The following is a 9,193-nucleotide window of genomic DNA, read 5'->3' as shown; positions in this document are numbered from 1 at the left end:
GGAAGACATCGTAACATATGGAAACTGAAAGAGTTTGCGCTATTGTAGAGCGCTTCCAACAGCTATTTGAAGGTGATTACCTGTACAGTTAATCTTATCTCCCCATCAAAATGGTAGCTGATGTCAATAGGTGCTTCGTTTCGAAAATCATTGTTCCTTCATTTTGCAGTCATGTACATGATTACTGTTCCTGTGTTGACCATCACTGGAAGGTGCTGTTCACAACATGCGTGAGGTAGCACAAATATTGGTGAAAAAAAATAAAAATCAAAACATGGGTAGGGTATCACAGCATATGAAAATAGGATGAGTCTGTAGCAATGACGAACGCTTCCAAACAGCTGTAGTAAGGCGATGACCTCTACATTTAATCCCGTGTTCCACAGTGACAAGTAGCAGATATCCAATGTTCCATCAAGGTTCCCTCCATCTCAATGGAGTGGTCTCAGTCAATCATCATGCAGTAATCAAAAGCATACCCAGTGGACAGTCAGGACTGGAAAGACACGAGAGACATGGAGCGATGTACTGTAATACACACCACGGTTGACAGCGAGATCAATTTTAGCAAATTTACCCAGAAGTCAGAGAGATCAATATCCACTACATTCTGCAACCTGTGTAGAAACAGAGTGAGCTGAGTTAATGCTATAGGAGCGTGTTTTGAGCACTTGCTGGAAGTGGGAACATGTCGTAGTTCCGCCACCCATATACTATGTGTAAGGTCAGTGTCAAATGAAGCCTGCTCTTGCAGAACGACGATAGTACGAACAGTTATGGTGGTGTTCCCTGCTGGGAAAATTAGGAAGACTCTACATCAAAGCAGATCCGCGTCCCCTCAGGATCCATTCACGTCTATCACCCAAACATTCTATCATCATTATTCTGTACCATCCAGCAGAGAGAAATTACGAACTTTAAAAGCACTCCGTCTACAGGCCACAAGTGGTCCATCGGGATCATCCGACCGCCGTGTCATCATCCGCTGAGGATGCTGATAGGAGGGGCGTGTGGTCAGCACACCGCTCTCCCGGTCGTTACGATGGTTTTCTTTGACCGGAGCTGCTACTATTCGGTCGAGTAGCTCCTCAATTGGTTCAAATGGTTCAAATGGCTCTGAGCACTATGGGACTTAACATCTATGGTCATCAGTCCCCTAGAACTTAGAACTACTTAAACCTAACTAACCTAAGGACATCACACAACACCAAACCATCACGAGGCAGAGAAAATCCCTGACCCCGCCGGGAATCGAACCCGGGAACCCGGGCGTGGGAAGCGAGAACGCTACCGCACGACCACGAGATGCGGGCTCCTCAGTTTGGTTCACGAGGCTGAGTGCACCCCGAAAAATGGCAACAGCACATGGCGGCCCGGATGGTCACCCATCCAAGTGCCAGCCACGCCCGACAGCGCTTAACTTCGGTGATCTAACGGGAACCAGTGTGTCCACTGTGGCAAGGCCGTTGCCACGAACTAAAAAAGCTCCGTTAATTTCATCCGATAGATTTTTACCACATCACTCTCTTCCGATATATCAAAAACGAATAGCGTCTATATGCTGGCGTCGAGCATATGAGGTGATCCTATTAAATATACAAGTACTTATCCATTGGAGCAGGTGGCCAGTGATCGACGTTCCTTGCATAGACTGGTGTAAAGTTTCATCGCCTGTACTGTACGAGAACCTTCTCCCACATGTTATCAGTCGCAGGAGAGCGACCCTTTTTCGTTGTTTGATACACCACTTTTTCTGCTTTAACACGCCTTGTACACTGCCATACTTTTTTTCCGCCACGACTTCGACGTCTGTGTCAGGTTCTAAACTAACATTAACACATTTGGTCCATTGACTCCCTACAGGAAACTAGACATCGCATGGTGTAAATCACATTATGTGGTAATCAACAGTGTACCTGGACTGTTGGGATGGAAAAGACAATGTCAATGTACTGTAATAATAAGCATCATAGTTGATAGTGCGATCAATTTTAGCAATTTTGTCGTAATTTCAACACCAACCAATGACACGACAGCATGCTTACCAATTTCTGTATCATCGCTCAACAGCCCCTCCACTACTTTGTAAGTACCATCGCGAATGTAAATAGATGACTATCCAGTATGTTCATTCATTGTTAATTCTCGAACATATACACCAGAGTATACCAGAAAACGATCTACATATCTCTGGCACTTCGATCATAGTGTGTAACTTATGATCTTTCTCAACGTAGGTGGGAGTCACAGGGCATTCTCGCATTCTTAGGATAAAGTTAGAGACCGAAAGATCTCCTCGCATTGTGTTTGACCAACGCTCCCTACAGCTGACCAGAAATAGACCAATACATTCCACGTTTCGTGTAGGAATAGTGCAAACCGAGGCTGTAACTGCTGTCCTGCACCCATCCAAGAGCACAAGATTTCTCCAGATGCGCGAATGTCGAGGAGGTTAGCACCCCTTATCGGTGTACAGTAGGTATTAAACTGTTATGATTATATAACAGACAGTTAAGAACAAGAAACGGGTAGTTTTTATGCATAATGGAGCTCCAGACGGATGGAGTTTGCTGCGTTTTGCGTAAATTAACTGCACTAGCAATTCTAAAGTATTGTTCTAGTGTCTGGGGTCATTACCAAGAAAGTATTGGTAGGGGAGAACATAAACACATGCACTCCTAAGGCTACAATGTTCTGGACTTAAAACATGCTATAATGTTATATCGTTGCCGTTTCAGACCTATTAGTCATTTGGAATGCAATATTGTTACAATCCCAATGTAAGAAATATATTTTCAGCGCATGACATACATTCTCCTTGCAGGTTTCTCTACGATAAACTATGGCGATAAACTGTAAAATGAAAAGCTACTTCCTTAAAACATCGATTCCTTGTGATACACGTACATTATAGCTTTCCAAAGGTGTATAGCCCCCATTACTCACATCCGATCATGGTTCAGAAATTATACTATGCTCACATCACTCCTATATAAAATGATCGTTAGTAACGGGGAATGCCTCTTACAAAGAAAGGGACAAATGCATAGTAGTGGTGTTTGGCATGTTAAATTACATGTCATGCACCACTAAATTCGTATACAGGAAATCTGTCATGCAGATATATATGTGGGGATTGTAGTACCTCACAAACACCTGTCGCTAACTTAGAATCAACATAGTTATGAAACTGAAGACTCGATTTTATGCCCAAGATGGCAGGGGGATGGAGTGCCTCGCATAAATCTTCGTTCGTCTAGAGGAATGTGTCGAAACAGGATGGAAGTAATCTGATGATCGAGAGGTTTGCTGTTAATGATGGCAAGTAGACAGTGCTCTAACTCATAGACAGGCAATAGAAAATGGACTTGACTTATTTTCGTGGAAAGAGGACATTTATTATGGACGCAAATGTGTTTTGCTTTTTTAAATAGATGTTTGATTATAGATTCTTTGATGTCAAATACAATTTCTCGCCATCACTGAACGGCGGGCTGCTGTGGGCAAGGGGGAGCACTGGCGTGTCTGCTGTGGTGGTCGCCGGACACAGCCGCTGTCTGTCCGGGGGCCGGCGTGTGGAGGCTCTGTCACTATATTTTAGACAAATAAGTTGCACTTGAGGCGGCCGTCCTTTTATCTCTATTGTTTAGTTGACTATACAGGCTACTGTGTTGGCATAGGAGCGTCCCCTTAAGACGGCGGCCAGATGGTGAAAAGCTAAGTGCTGATCTGGATCGTCCTCCGGATGGGCTGGGTCATGCTACACTACTGGCCATTAAAATTGCTACACCAAGAAGAAATGCAGATGATAAACGGGTATTCATTGGACAAATATATTACACTAGAACTGACATGTGATTACATTTTCACGCAATTTGGGTGCACAGATCCTGCGAAATCAGTACCCAGAACAACCACCTCTGGCCGTAATAACTGCCTTGATAAGCCTGGGCATTGAGTCACACAGAGTTTGGATGGCGTGTACAGGTACAGCTGCCCATGCAGCTTCAACACGATACCACAGTTCATCAAAAGTAGTGACTGGCGTATTGTGACGAGCCAGTTGCTCAGCCACCATTGAGCAGACGTTTTCAATTGGTGAGAGATCTGGAGAATGTGCTGGTCAGGCCAGCAGTCAAACATTTTCTGTATTCAGAAAGGTCCGTACACGACCTGCAACATGCGGTCGTGCATTATCCTGCTGAAATGTAGCGTTTCACAGGGATCGAATAAAGGGTAGAGCCACGGGTCGTAACACATCTGAAATGTAACGTCCACTGTTCAAAGTGCCGTCAACGCGAACAAGAGGTGACCGAGACGTGTAACCAATGGCACCGCCGGCCGGAGTGGCCGCGCGGTTAAAGGCGCTTCAGTCTGGAACCGCGCGACCGCTAAGGTCGCAGGTTCGAATCCTGCCTCGGGCATGGATGTGTGTGATGTCCTTAGGTTAGTTAGGTTTAAGTAGTTCTAAGTTCTAGGGGACTTATGACCACAGCAGTTGAGTCCCATAGTGCTCAGAGCCATTTGAACCATTTTTGAACCAATGGCACCCCATACCATCACGGCGGGTGATAAGCCAGTATGGCGATGACGAATACACGCTTCCAATGTGCGTTCACCGCGATGTCGCCAAACACGGATGCGACCATCATGATGCTGTAAACAGAAGCTGGATTCACCCGAAAAAATGACGTTTTGCCATTCGTGCACCCAGGTTCGTCGCTGAGTATACCATCGCAGGCACTCCTGTCTGTAATGCAGCGTCAAGGGTGACCGCAGCCATGGTCTCCGAGCTGATACTCCATGCTGCTGCAAACGTCGTCGAACTGTTAGTGCAGATGGCAGTTGTCTTGCAAACGTCCCCATCTGTTGACTCAGGGATCGAGATGTGGCTGCACGATCCGTTACAGCCATGCGGATAAGATGCCTGTCATCTCGACTGCTAGTGATACGAGGCCGTTGGGATCCCGCACGGCGTTCCGTATTACCCTCCTGAACCCACCGATTCCATATTCTGCTAACGGTCATTGGATCTCGACCAACGCGAGCAGCAATGTCGCGATACGATAAACCGCAATCGCGATAGGCTCCAATCCGACCTTTTTCAAAGTTGGAAAAGTGATGGTACGCATTTCTCCTCCTTACACGAGGCATCACAACAACGTTTCATCAGGCTACGCCGGTCAACTGCTGTTTGTGTATGAGAAATCGGTTGGAAACTTTCCTCATGTCAGCACGTTGTAGGTGTCGTCACCGGCGCCAAACTCGTGTGAATGCTCTGAAAAGCTAATCATTTGCATATCACAGCATCTTCTTCCTGTCGGTTAAATTTCGCGTCGGTAGCATGTCATCTTCGTGGTGTAGCAATTGTAAAGGCCAGTAGTGTACTTAATTTCTGTTTTGTGTTGTCTGGGACCGACTTAAGATGACGGCCAGATGGTGGAAAGCTGAGTGCCGCCAGTGACTGCAGAGGGTGGCAGCAAAGGGTGGACAGCATCCTGCTCGCGCCGCGATTCAGTCGGCGGAGCAGCTGGCCATTTGAAGGAGCATGTCCCCCCCCCCCCCCCCCCCCCGCTATAGATGGATGGCGGGAGAGTAGGGTGGAGGGAGGGAGGAAGTGGGCGTCTATTTTCGGCGGATTGTGGACGCCTGTTGAGGAGAACGCACATTCAATTACCACCTCCTCTTCAATCTTTGAGGGCGACGATTTTCCTCAATACATGAGCTGCATTATGACTCGTTCATTATGTGTTCTTGGTTTTTCACAACAATTTTGAAGTGTAATTAGAACTGTGACGCATTTTTTCCATCAGTTGTTGTAGCATGTATTGGCTTCTATTACCTGGGCTGTAAGTGGTTTTTGAGCAGACATCTATAGCGAACTCTGACGTCAAACAACGACAGATACTGTATCCTTACAGGTAATGCACTTTTTAAACTCCTCTCTGACCAACACCAGCATCTCGTCAGTTGCACGTATTTCCCGCCATAAAGAATAAAGTTAGTACCTTACACCCCAGCCTTTTTCCCGCCAGCTTGTAGGTGTGCAGCTGAGAAAACACGTGGCATCATGCGGGGGCAGGGGTGGGTGGGGGTGGACGGGGCCGGGGGCGGGGGTGGGATTAGTAGGTGACGGGGGTAGACGGCGTGATTAATTGATCAATTTAATTAATTTGCATATCAATTTGATATCAAAAGTGTCCATCACCCCACTATACTACTACTACTCTGATATCCATACATATTATAAATTGATGTTGCCCACCATGTTTTTCTGATGATGATGATGGTGATGAGGTTTGGTTTGTGAGGCGCTCAACTGCACGGTCATCAGCGCCCGTGGAATGTCCCAAGTGTTACACAGTCCAATCTAGCCACTGTCACGTATGATGATGATGATGGTGATGAATTGATGAGGACAACACAAACACCCAGTCCCGGGCAGAGAAAATCCCCAAACCATCCAGGAATCGAAACCGGGACGCGTTTTTCTGTCTCTATATGAAGGCTAATCTCAGGAACTACTGTTGGGACTTTGATACAGTTTTCTCTAATAAATAGTGATCCGCGAGGAAGGTTTGTGTATATTATTTGTTATCGCTAAGCAAGACAAGTCTTACGGCCGTAGATACATACTGCTACCCGTGTGAAGTTGGAATGGACCGCTAGTGCTGTATACGAAGTGGTGAGAAACAGTCTGAAGTGCTTGTAACAATGTTGCAGGGAAGGTTGTGCTGAGAAATAATTGTTTAGAAAAAAATTTGGTACGTTACACCGTTTCAGAGTTAATTAGCGTTGAAGTTATCCCATCAGCCCGTTGCGCGCGCGAATACAAACGGCCCGCCAGATACAGTTTGTGTTAGTTGTTCGGAAAGTGTAATGATAGAGCACATGTCTGTTCAGCCTTTGGCTCCGGTTCGATACATACTACAACCCTGTGGCCAATTTTTGTGTCGCTCTGTTGTGCAGGTATAGGAAACCAAACGAAGAACACGTTTGGCGACACCGTCTCTGGCGGGCTGCTTGTATTTGCAAGCGCAGCTTTCTGACCGGCTATCTTCAATGCAAGTTAACTCAGAAACGGCGCACCGCATCGAATTCTTTCCTTAACAATTATCTCTCAGCACGACTTACCTTGTGACATCCCCTTACAAGCTTTCTAAATCGTTTCTCAACACAACAGCTTTTCAAGGCGAGAACTACGAATTTGCTTCCTCTTCCCACATCTGTTCCGTAGAGACCGTTAATGCAATGTTAAATCGGCAGCAGCTCACAGAGAGACGTACAAGCTATAATTTTTCCAGCGCGTCGTCTGTCAATGATTGGGAAATTACATATCGAGGTATAAAACGTACTTTCAGCCACACATATTGCAGTGATTCGCAGGGCATAGACGTGGAATTAAAAAAAGATATGATAGAGTTTAAGGTGTTGTTGACATCGAGATCAGTAGAGACTTCAGTTGGAGGACGAAGAGGAAGTAGTCAGTCGCGACCTTTCCCAAAAGAACCAACAAGACGTTCATTTGAAGCTACTTGGGTAAATCACGGAAATATGAACCCCTTTCCTGCGAAATCCAAATCGAGATTTTTCACTATCGACTACCTCACTACTCGGTCAAAATCCTGATAAGTTTTCACTGTGACACACAGATGTGTCAACTGCCTCAATCGAGAGAAATGTAAATTTATTCATTTCATAAAACATATGTCTTGGCTGTGGATAAAAATATTGTGGTTATATCAAAACGATTATTAACAATGATTCAGTCATGGATTAAACAAGTCACGAGCTGCCCTTCATTGGCAATTTACTGGAATACTATAAACGATCTGTGGAAAAAGTACGTGTAGTACAATTTTACAGCATTTTTACTGGCGCAGTGCTCTAGCTGTCAATCATGTGCGGGTAAGAACTGTTTGGGAAAACGAGGGACAGAGAAATGGAGCACAAATGTACCCAGATTCGTTCGACCGGTAGGAAACTCTGATTCTGGAAAAAACATGGCTTGGCAGACACTTAAAAAGATACCTAATACATATCAAAACTAGTTTTCATGGAGGAATCTAGAGATTAATCAGCATCTCGGATATCTAATCTGTAGCGACTGAATATAAACCCTACCACGAAAGGTCATACAGAAGGATATTTATTAGCAGTCATTCATTCTAAGATCCTTTCACAAATGAAACGAAATGAAGTCTTAATAAATGGTAAAACAGAAAAGTGCCTTCTTGCACACAAATTACAGTAATTTGGAAAATATAGATCAAGTAATACAAATCTGACGATATTAAATTGCACACTGTTATAATATCTCGATACATGAAACTTTCCTCCTCAACCATTCACTATATACAGACAGAATACTTTAAGGGCACCACTTCCAAGTTTCATTACTAGAGTAATTAGCTTTTCAGGACATCGGCAAAGTATACGCAGTCCGTTTCTGTTTTTTTCTGACATAGTTACACCTTCACTTCTGTCACGAGGAGTAATCTGCAGCCTCAATGCACAGCGAGGGAGTGTCCTCGTCTCGGCATATAAACATAATTCCTCCCGAGTGGGTCATGTAAGCTCAAAGGTACCGACCGACCGCCCTGTCATCCTCAGGCCATAGGCGCCACTGGATGCGGATACGGAGGGGCATATGGTCAGCACACCGCTCTCCCGGCCGTATGTCAGTTTACGAGACTGGAGCCGCTACTTCTTAATCAAGTAGCTCCTCAGTTTGCCTCTCAAGGGCTGAGTGCACCCCGCTTGCCAACAGCGCTTGGTAAACCGGATGTCGTCTCGGCATATATCATACATTTTTGAAGATATTGTCGATAGGGTAGTTCTCCTTAACAACAGCAATGTGAAGCTGCGTTCTGAAAATATATGACCTCAAATAATCAGTAATAATAATGATGTACTTCATTCGATTCAAATGGTCATACAAGTTTTATGTCTCAATATTTTCGGTTAATACTGCAAATATAGTAACAAATGGACCTGACCTCTTTGAGAATGTCAAAGTTGACACTGGAATCAATGACCATGAGGCAGTTGTAGTAATAGTGATTACCAAAGCACAAAGGACAGCTAAAACAAGTAAAATGATTTACATGTTCAACGGACAGGTAAAAAAGGCAGTAGCGCTTTATCTAAATTAGGAACTTGAAACACTTAACTCTAGGCAGGAGTAAGAAGT

At 44.8% G+C, this 9,193-nt stretch overlaps 1 pseudogene; it reads right to left on the bottom strand.

Annotated features, from left to right (window-relative positions):
* Positions 1-1,353: 1,353 nt before the first annotated feature.
* LOC126250151 (5S ribosomal RNA) lies at positions 1,354-1,471 on the bottom strand (annotated as a pseudogene).
* Positions 1,472-9,193: the final 7,722 nt, after the last annotated feature.

Source organism: Schistocerca nitens, chromosome 3 (genome assembly GCF_023898315.1).
Source record: "Schistocerca nitens isolate TAMUIC-IGC-003100 chromosome 3, iqSchNite1.1, whole genome shotgun sequence".
NCBI lineage: Eukaryota > Metazoa > Arthropoda > Insecta > Orthoptera > Acrididae > Schistocerca > Schistocerca nitens.
This window is presented reverse-complemented; position numbering and strand designations above follow the sequence as displayed.